Here is a 15,121-nt window from a genome sequence, read left to right as displayed (position 1 = left end):
GTTCCTGAATGAGGCCTTTTTACTCAGAGAGCTTCTTAGATAAACTGAAAACGATCGAGAGGTTCCTCAAGACACCAAACAGTTAACGAGATCCTTCAGATGATTTGGCAGGTCTGTGTGGAATTCATGACCACTGTCAGTTTGCACAGTACAGTGTTTTTGGCTGTATTTTATATATACATACAGTCATTATCATCTTGCCTCACCTCACAATAAACCATCAGCTGGATTGGATCCGTTCATCTTGTGCTCTTTGTGTCTAATCACAGTGTTTCACCTCATCTGGAAACCACTGCAACAATCCTGTCATCAATCCTCATTATTTTACAAAGTCTTTTATCAAATTGTGTTTATTGATAAATGGGTAATAAGAGGAGCATATTAAATAGATGCAAGGCTATTAGAAAACAGAGTAAAGCATGCACACTGACTCCAAACCACAGATGCTTTAAAAAAGGCATTTATAACAATTAAAAACATATAAAATGCAAACTTAACTGTATTACAATAACTATAATATATTAATATACCGTGTTTTTGTTGGCTACATTGAATTAAACATATTGAACATTACAGTAAAATATATAAAAATGCAGAAAAATACAACCGTGTGCATCATATTTTGTCTTAACATCAACATGAGGTTAAATATTACACATATAAAGTGTATTTGAACTGGTTTGGAACGTGACCAGTCTGCTGCTCTGGGCTGTAATTACTGGTGTTCCCACTGAAACACTGGGACAGGAAATAAAACTGGTGCACAGAAGGAGTCTGTTGTGGTTTTACAGTTTCATGTTTTAGCAGAACTGAACATCGAACACAAACACACACACACACACACACACACACACACACACACACACACACACACACACACACACACACACACAGATCTGCACTATACTTGATATGTATGAAGTATATTTTATTCATCTTTATCTGTTTTTTCTTTTTTAAATTTTGTACATTGAGTTAAGAATATTTCTCAACTGTTTGGTCTTAATGACAATAAATTCTACTTAATTTTGATCAATTCAAATGAAATAACACTGAACTTTCTTTACTTTTCTGTATTTTATTCCTTTAAAATCATCATATTTCATGTGTGATGATCTTATGTGTTTTTTAGAAAATGTTTTTTTATATTATTGATCATATTTACTATGAAATATTTATTATCACACACACATTAGATCTGAACATCATTGTTTCATAATTAGATGCACAATAATTTCCATCTTCTGTCTCCTTCTCTTTCTTCTTCCTCCTTTTCCAGCTTCTACTCATCTAATTTCTCCACCTTCTCCTCCTCTTTTCTCCACTGCTTCATCATCCTCTTGTCTTCCTCCTGGTGCACCTCTCTCTTCCCTCCATCCTCTTTTTCTCCTCTCTTCCTTTTTTCCTCCATCTCCCCCCTCAGTCCTCCTTCTCCTCCTCTTTCTCCTTCTCTTCCTCCATCTGCCCTCATCTCCTCTCCTCTTTTTTCTCTCCTCTTCTTCCTCCATCTCCTCTTCCTCTCTTCCTCCTCCTCCTCCTCCTCCTCCTCCTCCTCCTCCTCCTCCTCTTGCTGTCCCGTGTGAACAGAGCCTCTTTTCTCTCCTCTCTCCTCCTCTTTGGATGAACGCCTGTTCCTGGAATTCAGAAACCCCTCTCACTTTTAATTTATGCGCATATTAATTGCTCTCCATTGTAATTTCCACCGTGGGATACAACATGCAAATGCGCCATGCATTTGTGCGTGTGTGTGTGTGTGTGTGTGTGTGTGTGTGTGTGTGTGTGTTTCCCCCCCCCCTCCTCGGTCAGTAATCCGCCACAGACATTTTCCCCCCCTCTGGTTGTTAGCGCTCATATTTTTAACTGTTAATTCAAATTAAACATGACATCAGGTTTATCTGAACGGATTATGGATATTTAGAAATTTAAATGTGCAGAAAAACCCACATGATCTTGTATAATTTTACATTATGATATTTTATCAGCATGAAAAAATATATTTTACCAGCTGAAAAAAGTAATAAAAATAACAGAAATTAAAAAAAACAACAACATAAAATCCATAAGTGTATTTTTACAATATCAATACATATAATGTGTAGAATTTAGTTTTTTAAATCGGCCTTTAAAATGCTGAAAAACGTCAAATCAAGAGGAAATCTTCACCTTTAAAAGCTTTTCATTCTCATCTTCTCGCGTCATTAAACGTGAAAGTTATATTTGCAACTTAAATGTTATTGGCTTTAAATCATTTGTTCCACTCAGTTATTTCTACCTTAAAACACACTTTTTCACTAATATTTTATATACATAGTTTTGGAAGCTTTGAGAAGAAATGAGAAACAAATTTTAAAATATATATCAGAAGAAAAAGATCCAGTAAAAGTGAAGTGGGCGGATTTTACATGAATCTTTAAACAGCTGATTTTATGCGGCGTCGTAGAGCTGCTGCGTGTTTCTACACTGTTTCCTGTCTATCAGATGTGTTTTTTTTAAAGTAAATTCAGCTCTATATTAATATGAGTTTCCTCTGTATCAACCTCAATTAAAGAAAATAATATTAACACTGCAGCAGTTACATGTTGGCTATTCTCCTTTTTATTTTTCAATTATATTTTCTGATGATTTTCATTCAAACTCTTGTTTTATTTGATGATAATTTGTTTCATTTTTTTAAATTCTTGCAGGTTTTATTTGAAAGTGAGTCTGAAGTTGACGAATCCAAAGCAGGAAAACTTCATTAAACAGCTGATTTTCCTCTCAGAGTCTTATTTATGTTGTTTATTTATGTTATTATATACATCAGATCAGACAGTGGTCACACATATACAGGTGTGTGTGTGTGTGTAAAGTTGTCAGTTTTTGCAGGAATGAACTCGGTTTATTGGTGCAGAAGATATTCAGCTCGTCAGATTATGTGACTTGATCTTAATCAGTTCAGCTCATCACTGATTGGACAGGTATCACTGATTTTCAATAACCTGCCAGCCAATCAGAAAAACCCAGTTTATAATATGTACGCTTATATTCGTTGTTTCGTCTCAGAATAAAAAAAATAAAGCTGAGTTGAGAGTTAAACCAGAGAGCTTCAGTTACTGGTCCCAGTCGGTCCACATCTGTCACCCTGCATCGGGATTTTCCAAGTTAATCTCACATCTGATCCTATTAGAGCAGCAAACAGTAAACTGTAAACGTCATTAGAAACTCCAGACAACCTCTGACCTGAAAGCCGCTGTAATAAAATGCCAACTGCTCCTTTAATTATAGGAAATGTCGTCATTAAAATACATTTAAATAATCACTTCATCTCCGCACCGAAGCTTTAATATTGAAATAAATGTCCCTTAAATCGCTGTTTTTAACGCCTCAGTCTTCTATGATGTGAGACACGTGCACAGCGGTCTGTTACATACATTTAATATTTCATCTCATCTGTAAAGCAGAATTTACATCATATGAGAAATTTCGTTAAAATAAACTGGAACCATCAGACAGTGAAGTGACAGAAGTTTCTCTTTCTTTTATTATTTGGCGTCTAAACTCACAATAATGAAACTATTTAAATAAAGTTGAAAGAAACAAGAGAAAATGTCTCGATCCGTCAATGAAAATTAAGATTTAAGACGCTAAAAATGACATGAAATGATTTTTTTAGCGCGTCTTTTTCTGATCAGGTTGAATCATCAACGACCTGTTGGTTGGTTGAGTTTCCTTAAAAATCCAAACTCTCCTTCTACTCCTCCTCCTCTTCCTCTTCCTCCTCCTCCTCCTCTTCCTCCATCCAGCCTGCAGACTCAGTCAGTGTTTCTGCTGATGGTTTGTTAATTTATCATTATCAGTAATAATATCCATGTGTCGTTACTGTGAATAGACAAGAACGTCAAAAACCCGGATTATTTAGTACATTATTCATATGTATATATATTCATATACATATAATAAATATAATGATCTCCAGTCAGTGATCAATAACCACCAGAAGCAAGAAACGATTCTTATAAAATCACTTTTCTGTATCATGTTCATGTATTTTTCTCTTTGAGACAATCTGACAGTCTGATGAAGACTTTCAATTTTCTGTCATCAAGTTTCACGTGCAAAAGTGAAAAATATGAAGCTTCTAGAAAATAAAGACAGAAAGAAAGAAAGAAAGAAAGAAAGATCCCATCCATCCGTTTTCTTTACGGTTTATCCTCCAGAGGGTCGCGTGGGCAGCGGGAGTCAATGTCAGCTGACACTGGGCGAGAGGCGGGAACACCTGGACAGGTGGCCGGTCAGTCACAGAGCTGACATACAGTAGAGAAGGATTAGTATGAATGTGTTCTTCAGTGAGGAGAGTTATTATATTATTGTTTTTAATATAAATTAATATATAATGTTTTAGTTTTCTAATCTGGCGCCTCTGTCGGCGGTAACCGGAAGAACATCATCATCTGTCTGCTTTATAAAACAAAATAATGATGTTTTATGATGCAACGCTGATCTGGTTATGTTTAGAGAAAGATCACACACACACACACACACACACACACACACACACACACACACACACACACACACATAAATAGGCTTCTGGTTACTTAAATATGAAGATGAAAGAACCACTGATATTATTTCCTATAATAACATCTTCATCATACAGCAGTCATACCTCCACACAGTCACACTCCTCCTCCTCCTCCTCTCGTTTTACCTCCTGCATGTGCGCGCGGCCTCTTCTTTTTTTTGTATCAGGAGCTCCACTGCGCATGTCCGCATTGCGAAAGCATTAAGCAATTGATTTCGCATTAAGCATCATCATCATCATCATCATCATCATCATCAGTGGCAGATATCCTAGAAACAGAATCTGCTGCTGGAGGTGAGAAACATCAGCAGGTCAGCAGACAAGAGGAACATCTCAACATTTAATATAAAGTTGGAAACAAATATCATATTTTTTGTTTATATTAACTGCAAACAATAAAAACACTGAACAAAGGTTCAACATTCAGTGATTTACTCTCATTTCTTAATTAATTTTTCTTCAGGTAAAAACAAAACAGAAACTACAGACACAAGATGATCATAATGAAGACACATAACAAGATATAAAAACTGATAATGATCATAGTGGAGCAATAAAAACACATAAAAAGAGTTGAAATGACTACAGGAGTGATTGTGAACATGATTGCCACAGTTTTGTCATTTTCATTGATTTAAATGATGTTTCATATTTTAGGAGAGAAATTAATTTCTTATAATCAGTCCTTCCAGCAGCTTCCATCTGATTCTTGTACTGATGTGATATTTAGGTTTAAATCAGGCCAAACAGGTTGTTACACCTCATTTAAACACTAGATCTCTATGTAATATCCATATCTATAAATGTAAACGTTAGTGTAAACTATCATTATAAATATTTCTTGAAATCAGCCTCAAAATATTATATTACAACTGTTTAAACGAGGTAAATCTTTGTTCCTGTGAATAAAAAATATGGGAAACTCAGTTTCTACAAATGTTTGGTGATAAACTGCTCATACAGATTATAAATTAGTATATTAACATATGAGGGATTATATATAATGTTTCTGCAAATTTAAAGGTATAAAAGCTTTTTCTGCATATATGCATCACTCTCTCTCTCTATATATATATCTGATAGTATTTAATGAATCTCAAAGGTCAGAAAACATGAATTGCTGATGATTTAAGGCTGAACTGAAGCACTTTGAACTCTGTCTTTAATGAATCTGTAACCACAAGAGACATGAAGCCCTGAACAGCATCAGTGTGTGTGTTGGTGTAACAATATATAAAAAAAACACAAATAATGTTCAATCTTACAGCTTTTAAACGGTCATGTCAGTCTTTATGATTTAATATGTAACCGCGGGCTTTTTCAACCTTTAAAAAAAAAAAAAAATTAAAACATTTGGGAGAATAAACGCCTCCTCAGGCCTTTAACATCCGTGTGAAAATCCTTCTCTCGTCTTCAAAGTCCACATGTAACAAAAAAAAAAAAAAAAAAATCCCCTCGTTTCCCTCCAGCGCCGACATGAATTTCTGACTCATTAGCATTTATGCAAATGAGTTTCTAATTGCAGGCGTAATGACTCTGGCGTGGGAGATTTTTCAATCCGCCATGTTTTTTGTTACTGCATGCTTTACAGGATGCATTTTTTTTTCCTCTTTCATTTCTAAAAACAAAAGCGGAGCGTTTCTCTTATTTCCAGCCGCTCATCCGACAGGAATCCTGCTGGAGCTTTATGTCACATTTATTTAGAAAGAGTGGGAGACTGTTTTGTTTTTTTTTGTTTTTTTTTTACAGGCCGCGTTTATCTGTGGCATCGACAAAAGCCTTTTTATCTCCCTGCTCAGCGCCGCAGTGAAGCCCTGCTGCTGCCTGTGGGTTCATTTTTTTTGTGTGTTTGTTTGTTTTTAAAGATGCAAAAAAAAAAAAAAGGGGGATGCTGGAGGAGAATCCAACTTAGAGGTGAGTCTGGATGTGCAGCTGCAACTCAGAGATGCTTGTCAAAAAGCCTCTGATGCAATGTGTGCAAGCAGAATGGAAATGCAAAATGGCAGCACATGAAGGAGAAGCAGTTGGAGGAGTTTAGCTGCCAGTCAGGCAAGAAACAAAGACAATTAAAGGCTGAACAAAAAAAAAAAAAAAATGTCTTTCTTGGAAGGAAAACCAAGCGTTTCTTCTGCTGAGAGAGATTCAAGTTTTGACCCCTGATGGATTTATTTATGACCTAAATCTGCAGGACTTATGTGTCTCAGCAAACAGGTTCAAATTTAAGTAAAAATAGACAAGATTGAGTCTTTAAATTTCAAAATAAAAGCAAAAATATAATGTTTTCAATTATTTCTTTTGTCTAAGATCACCCCTCGCTTTTTTATTTACCCCTACACCACTGCTCCCTGCTTAATGAACTATTTAGGACAGTAATGTGTGTGTGTGTGTGTGTTTGTGGTGGTTTCGATGGTGCGGGGGGTGTTTAAGGGGGGGGGGGGGGGGGGGGGGGGGTTAGTCTGTCTGGTTTGGCACAAGGAGGCTGTTTGGCCCCCACGGAGCTCCAACAATATGGGCAGATTTTGAGGGACAAAAGATCTGGAGCTTTGAGTTGCAGAGCACGTCTCTGACACTGGGACACTGGAGCGCTCGGATACACTGGTGGTACTGGGAGGTTATACTGGGAGATGATAATGCACAGTAATGATATGACAACAGGAGCTGAAGCAGATTACCTGCACGGCTCAACAACAGGTAGATTGAAAAGATTTAAAAACTGAGCTCTAAAGTAAATGTCTTGTTAGGATGAATGTTAATCGCAGCAGTGGATTCATATTGAAAAATGAAACATAATATATAAAAGTGCACTTAAGTAAATATATACTGGTCAACAAATTTCAAAATAAGGGTCCCTCCTTTGTTTGGAGGATGGTGATAAGCCTCAGAGGTTGACTTTAATCTCAACAAGGTGTTCACCTTTTCCTCTTAGATAAAAAGCTTCTATAATAAACATTTTTTTTGTTGATTTTTCCTCCTTCATCCGAAACAATCCTGCTGATGTTTCTGCTTCCTCTACAGCTCTTTTTTTTTTTTGTTCCTCAGAGCCGTTTGTTCCACTCGGTGCTCATCGTTGTGAGTAAAAAATTTAATACGGATGAGTCAAATATAACACAACAGAGTGAGATGTGACCTCTGCTCACCTGGTTTCATATGAGCCAATCAAAGCTCACAAGCATCTGTGTTGTGTAATCATCAAGAGATTTAACATATTGTCACAAAACCTTGCAGAAAAAATGTACCGTTTTATAATTCGATGACAAATTAAATTCACAAAATTGAAGAAACATTTCCAGCAGATGAAACAAATTGACTGAAATGTATCAACACAGTCTGTTAAACATGTCCAACAATTAATATCTGAGTCACTGAACATCATCAGACGGAGCAGCAGCGTGTCCTCAGTGGATGTGAGGATGATGGTGAGCAGAAGGTTTAAATCCTGAAAAACAACCTTTTGGTTACAAGACACAGAAGAAGTGTAGAGTCTTCAGTCTGCAGGTGTCTGAGCAGGAAGTGTTTACACCTTACAGCCAGATCTGATTGCAAATTTGTATGAATTTAAATGAAAATAATCTGTTTGTTTTCATGATGTGTGCAAGAATATTGTGTTGAATGTGGAATCAAACAAGGTGGATTATTTTACAGCATCTAAAGTCATTTTTCTTTCCTGCTTTTAATCAAATGACATTAAATGACAGATTTGACTAAATCAGAGTAACGAGTGCAAGAAAAATAAAAAGTTTAGAGCAGCTTGAACAACAAACCACAAGAAAAACATATTCAGAGAACTGAAACACTATTTTTTTTTTACTTTCCTTCTCTGCTTCCAAGCTTCTTTTCTTTTTTTTTTTGGGTTCTCATTCATGGAAACGTTTTACATGCTGGTCAGCAGCTGAACTGGTTCACTGAGGTTTTTCTGTTCAGTGTCGACAGTGTTTGGACACAAAAAGACACAGTCAGAGATCCAAATGTAAACAGCAACAATGACACCTAACCAAGATTCAAAATGCTGGACCGGAACCTGCAGATCTGACTGACAGGTCTTTGAATAAAAAGGAACTAAATGTGAATCAGTGATGTTGTTTTAAAAGCTCTTTAAAGCTCTGATCACATCTGCTGTCAGTAACCACATCAGGAGAACATCAGTCACATGTTTTTTTGAAATTCAGAGACACAAAATTTTTTATTTTTCAGGATACAGCTTTTATATGTATGGCAGTTAATCAGCGATCAGGCCTTTAAGAGTTCCAATACACTGGGTGGCCAAAATAACAAGAACACCTGCCAATCTGATGCAACCCAGTACATCAGCTCATCAATAATTATTTACGTCCTTCTTAGCTTCACTTTTTAAATAATAGTTAAAAACTGAGATATTTCCCTGCAGTGCATGGAGTGTCAGTGTCCTGTTTGATGTCATCATCTTTTCTTTTGGTGGTTTTGAGGGTTTTTATGTCGAACCATCCATTTTCCGCTGCTTATGTCTGCAGACTGATTATATTAAACCATGTATTACATTTTGAACAGCTTTTAGGAAACGATGAGAGAAACAGGCTGAAGGTTCTCACACGCCTTGGTCATAAACTTCTTATGATGCCATTCGTCATAACTTCACATCGTTCCTGTCAGCTAGCAGAGATGCTGCAGTGGTCAAACGCTCATGTTGCTCCACTAAAAAGCCTCAAAACTGACATTAAAAGCTGCACAATTAACCCCGAAACTCAAAATTCTGATCTGACTGGAGGCACAAAGCCAGGATGTGTATTGTCTGCAACCTAAACTGTGAATGACTTGTTGATGGGCCAAGTGGACGTCTACTACCCGCTCAGTTAACTGTTATAGTAACTGTTAGAACTGCAGCTCTCAGTCTTTCATTTCCTCAAAGCACAATATTGAGGTTCTTTACTTGAATATTTACACTTCATACTTCTGACAGCTACTTTGCAGATTAAGATTTTATCTACAAAACATGTGGATTATAAAATATGATGTATTGCTATAGATGAAACTGTTCAGCAGTATATATGGTTCCACCTTGATGAACATGAAAATGCAGCTTTTACTTTTAATACTCAGGCACTTTTTTGCTGATAATACATTTGTAGGAAAAGTAACATATGAATACATAAATGAAGTTGTTTTTTGCACTGTGGTATTTTTTAATTTAACTTAAGTGAAGGATCTGAATCCTTTTTCTTGCTTACAAATACAGTTACACCTGTAGAAATGACTGTTTTATGGGGCCAATTTTAGTGAAATTGTAGTTTTGGTTTTATTTCATCACAAGTTTTCTTAAGTTTTTTATCCAGTTTGCAGTTAAAACCTGTTTGATATTCTACAGTTTAAAAATGTCAATCCTGCATAATAATCCAGTTGCAATCCAGGACATTTTTCACTTTGAAAGCTCGATTTGAAACTCAGGCCTGCAGAGTGAACTGGATGGAGGAGGAGGTGGTGGTGGTGGTGTTGGGAGGTGGAGGGGAGGGGGGTTTAACCGCCATGCAGCCCTGCAGGAATGGCCTGATGGGTGCTAATGAACTTGGGATGTGCTACCACAATGCTGAGCGGCCCCTGGACCATCTCGGTGCCCGGGTTCCCATGCAGCCGATGGAAGAAGAGAGAAGGGGTGATGTGGGGGAGGAGGAGGAGGAGGAGGAGGAAGAGGGGTGGGGGTGTTGGATGGTGCACCCAGGCTATTGTGCCCGGTCCTTAGCCCATTAGCCACCACCAACCACTCCGCTTTCCCAAGAAGAGCTCGAGGCCTGCCTGCCTGCCTGCCTGCCTGCCCGGACTCGGTAACCAGGCATCGGTTAGGGCGGGCGGTGAGGAGGGGAGGAGAGAAACAGTAGCCGTATTTAGAGTTTGATCTCCAGGAAAGCGTCCAAAATTTGGAGAGAAAGAAAAGGGGAGCCCGGGACATTGGTAGGCAGAGAGAGCCCCCGACAACAAACCGGGGGCTGACAAAGTTGTCTCTTTGGCAGTCGCGCCTCCTATTGAACCAGTAATTTATTCAAAGGAGATTTTTATCCCCGCGATCTGATTATTATGATAATCAAGTGACCCAGACCCCCTTTCTTGGCTCTTGTCTGCGGGCTCTGGGCTCGGCGGTGACAGTAAAAGCTGATTTGCACGGTCTTCACCCCCTGGTCACATTCCTGGACTCCTCTGTATCAAAGACGCAGACAATGAGAATAGTGGATGTGCGCACTTGATCCAGGCGCATGAGCGGAGGCCGCAGTCTCCGCCGGGGGCTTTGTGTCAAACGAATACTAGTAGCCAGACAAGATTACACGAAACTTTTATAATCCCACATGGGCCAAAACGGGGCTCCAAACGACACACTTGATGTGTGAAACTCCCGAATAGACCCACAATAGAGGCAGCAGAGAGGATGCTGTAAGTGTGGAGGCGCTTATGGTGTCCATTTATGCGTAATTAGAGAATTAATTATGAATCTGGCTATAAGGTTTCATCCTATATGAAGATGGGTGACAATATTTGGTTGGTTGTGTTTGGTTTTGTCTCAAATCTTAAATCAAATGAAGAAATCCAACATTATTAGTTTCTATTAGTTAGATTCTGATCCATCAGGGCAGAGAACTTCCATGCTAATTCACGACCACGTCTGCTTTCATTTTTTTTTTTTTTTTTTTTTGGAGGGTGGAGACAAAAACAGACCTGCATCGTGTCATAAAGGGGAGGGCCTTGGTGGCGGTATATGTTGTTAGAGCAGGCATGTTTTAAGTTCATATTGCATCTGACGCGAGGAATGGCGAGTGCGAGGGACGGCGCGAGGGGCAGCAGCAGCAGCAGCAGCAGCAGGGGGGGAGGCGAGAGCCACCTTCGCGGGAAATAATGGGGATGATAATAAAACAGGGGGAAAACCCATTCGAGGGAAGCTGAATGGATGGAGCCAGAGACACGTCACGGCCAGCCGCAGCCATGAAGACCGTGCGGTCCAGCCTCCGGCAGCTCAGTTGGTCTCCATCTCCCGAGCTGCTCGCTTCTCGGTTTTGGAGCTCGGACGCTGCAGCGACTCGCAGGCGACGGCGTAAGTATGAAATATAATCTGTGTTTTCTTCAAAAAGGGGAGGGAGAAATGAGAGAGCAGGTGCGGAATACCGGTTTAAAAAAAAAAAAAACGAAAGGAAAGCGTGTTTGCATCCGCGCCGTGCATATACGTCGCCAACCTGCACATATAACGGAGCAGGATGCGTGGATGTGGCAACGGCAGGCGAATATGGGCGATGAGTGTTTGAGCAGCAGGTCCTCAGCTCTAAATTGAATAGCATTTTATATTTATGTGTCTTTTTCTGTCTTGATGCACTGAGCAGTGTGGAGTAGGAGGTGATATTTCCTTCAGAATGGCAGCTGTTGGGAGCGAATAGGAGATGGAAACATATTGCTCAGCACTAAATATGCACATCTTGTCTTTTATTTAATGTTGTATTTTCAAACTGCATACAGGGCTCTAGAGATCAAATGACTTATAGTTAATTCATTATTACATGGAGTATGGAATAGTGCCCAGGTCCAGTGAAAGGTCACAGATGAACAAGCAGAAACAAACCTGCTGCTAAATGATGAAATATATCAGTGAAAGAGCAACTTGTAATTATACGTGGTTTGGCGCTGCTTTGAGGGGAGAACTCCTCTTTTTTTTTCTCAGCATCATGACGCATTGTGCACAGGCTTTATATGCGCCATTCACAGCCACAAAGGCCAAAAGGCGCTTCCAGCCCTGATTTCATTTCTCATACACACACCTCCAGGCACTTAGCAGGGTCACTTCTACAGCTCTGCTGGCTGTGGCAGCGGGAGCGACAGAGTCAGGCAACATATGGCACCAAAACCCGCTCAATCTGACACAATCAGGGTCTGGGGACAAAAAGAGAAAACCTTTTTTTTTTCTTTCCCTTTTTTTTCTCAAATTAAGCCCTTGCAGGACTCTGTATGCGGCCATGTGGCTCAGATATGAGGATTGCCAGCAGACAGGCCTGCAATGCATGCATAATAAGACAAAGTGGTGGCGTTCACACCCATAGTTGTCGGATAAAGGGATCACAAGGCCAAATATCCAGTCCACACGTGTGCGCAGAGTACGAGGCCTGTGCCGAGAACACGTGTGCGCCCCCGGACACACCGGGGGGAGAAAACAGGAGCCGTGGAGCTCTGAGGAGGGTTTAAAGCAAAAAAAAATAAAAAAACTAGGATTATGCAACGTTTCACATGATGAACATGAGAGTATTAATGTGTATGCACGCAGTGGTCAATGCATGAGGAGAGACAGAAAGCGAATCTGGAAAAGGAAAAACACCAAAAAACATCTTCATCTTAAAACTGGACATTTGATTTAGGAAAAAATGAAGTTAGACAATTTTAGAGGTTTTCTTATTTATTTCTTAATTTATTCATTGAACTAGTTGCACCACACACACACATACACTAACACACACACACACACACACACACACACACACACACACACACACACACACACACACACACACACACATACAGTTGTGTGTATCACTGCAGTGTGGAGTTTTGCTAAAACCCACCAACTGTATTCCTTTACGTTCAGACATAAAGACGTCAGGTTGTGTGTTATCTTATGGTTTTACATGATTATTATAACAATGCTTGAGTTCAGCACAATAACAGCAGTGATGTGCAGTAAGAACAGACGCGCTGCTGAGGCATCACACGGTCTGAAGTCTGCACCTTTTCACGCCCATCATCGTTGTCTTTTTTTAAAAAAAAATCTTTTGCTTGCGGAAGGAAAAAAAAATGCAGTTTGTTGATTGTCTCTTTACTGTTTGAACGAAGGCTACAGTTTGTATAATTTGGCTCCTCCGTGCTGTGTAGTCCATTTTTTAAGAATAAAATGATCGTCTCTTTTTTCCAGGGATCCCTGGAGAGACATTCAGCGGCCTCACAGCACATGGCTCACTGTAGGTAATACTGGCTACCAGCTCTCACTGCCACTCACATCACACACAGGCTTCCTAGGTTGGATATTTGAGGAGGTTTGAGGGAATTATATATTTTATATTTGAGGAAATAGGATATGAGATGGTGTAGTCAGTGTAACATGAAGTTATACTAACATACAAATACAGTTTTAAGGTAGAATATTAATTACGATAAGAAAAAAGTTAAAGTTTTAACACGGATATGATGAAAACATCCACAAGCCAACATTATGTCATAGCAAAAATTATGCTTTTATTTTGTCAAATTCATACAATATCATAGATGTTAAGCAGCTATAGATTTATCACATACAGGTGCGCGTGGAAATTTAACTGATTTATCCAAAAATGTAATTTCAATCAATCACACATTCTACATTCAGAAACTTTTTAACACTGTGTGTGTTTCTATTTGACATAAACTCCCAGTCACAGTCTTCCAACAGGCCACCTTCATGTGCCATTCACATTCTGGAACAAAAATACACGGATCCACCTTTAAATATCACTTTAACACGTGCTTTATGTGGTGCGTAAAACTCGTGCGTAGCCTTTGTTGAAACAGAATGTAGCATTTAATCTGAAAATTCAACTTGTGTTATAAAATGGCGTATAAAGAAATGCCTTTCCCCCCCTCCGGATTTTACCACGTGGTTTTAATCAGATGATAACCAACGAGATTTCATAATAGGAATCAATTTCTTGGTAATCAGCTCTGCACCTTCGCATAAATTATTTCCAATTAGAGGCGCCGGATTTGTTGACGTCATGCAAGTCTTGGCCAATGGCACAGCCTGATGAGGTTTGTTTAAATGGGGGAGAGAAAGAACCTGAAGCTCGACTGATACCTGAATTGTGTTTTTTGTCTGATCTCAGATGAGCTTAAGAAAAGAGGCCGAACTGACTTACACACTGCGGTTTACACACACACACACACACACACACACACACACACACACACACACACACACACACTGTTTTTGGTGTAAACTTCTGCAGAAAAGAGACACTTTAAAATCTCTTCAAGCGTCTTTCTCTGAACTCACGGCGTCAATAATTTCCTGGTCGAAATGCATCATAGAAGGCGAACATTGTGAGGATAAAAACCCAGAGGGCAACTATTGGAATTGTATTAATTTATTAGAATTATATAACAGCAACACAGTCACGAACAAGCCAGTGTTAATGAAGGGAGCATTAATGATAATGGGGAAAGAAGTGCAATCTGCATGTAATTATCTTTCTCTTTATCCAGCTTGGAAATTGTGAAAAAAATATCAGATCTAAAAAAACGAGGCATAAAGTTCACATCACAGGCGGCAGCGATTACAAATGTTAATGTTAGTGTTGCATCATTCTAACGCAAAATATTATTATGATGAATTACTGGAGTTCAAACAGCGAAATCAAACCCCGAATTAACAGCAAATTTAATTATATGATTTTTTTTTAAACAGGCATTTAGTACATTTAAACATTTTTTAAGATTTTCAAAAAATATTTTTGAATTTTCAAAATTTTGCAGGTTATTATTGTATATAAGTACTGTAAAATACAATAATATAATAATAATAATACAATCTGA

The sequence above is a fragment of the Thunnus thynnus genome, chromosome 10 (genome assembly GCF_963924715.1).
Source record: "Thunnus thynnus chromosome 10, fThuThy2.1, whole genome shotgun sequence".
NCBI lineage: Eukaryota > Metazoa > Chordata > Actinopteri > Scombriformes > Scombridae > Thunnus > Thunnus thynnus.
Note: the sequence above shows the minus strand (reverse complement) of the source record.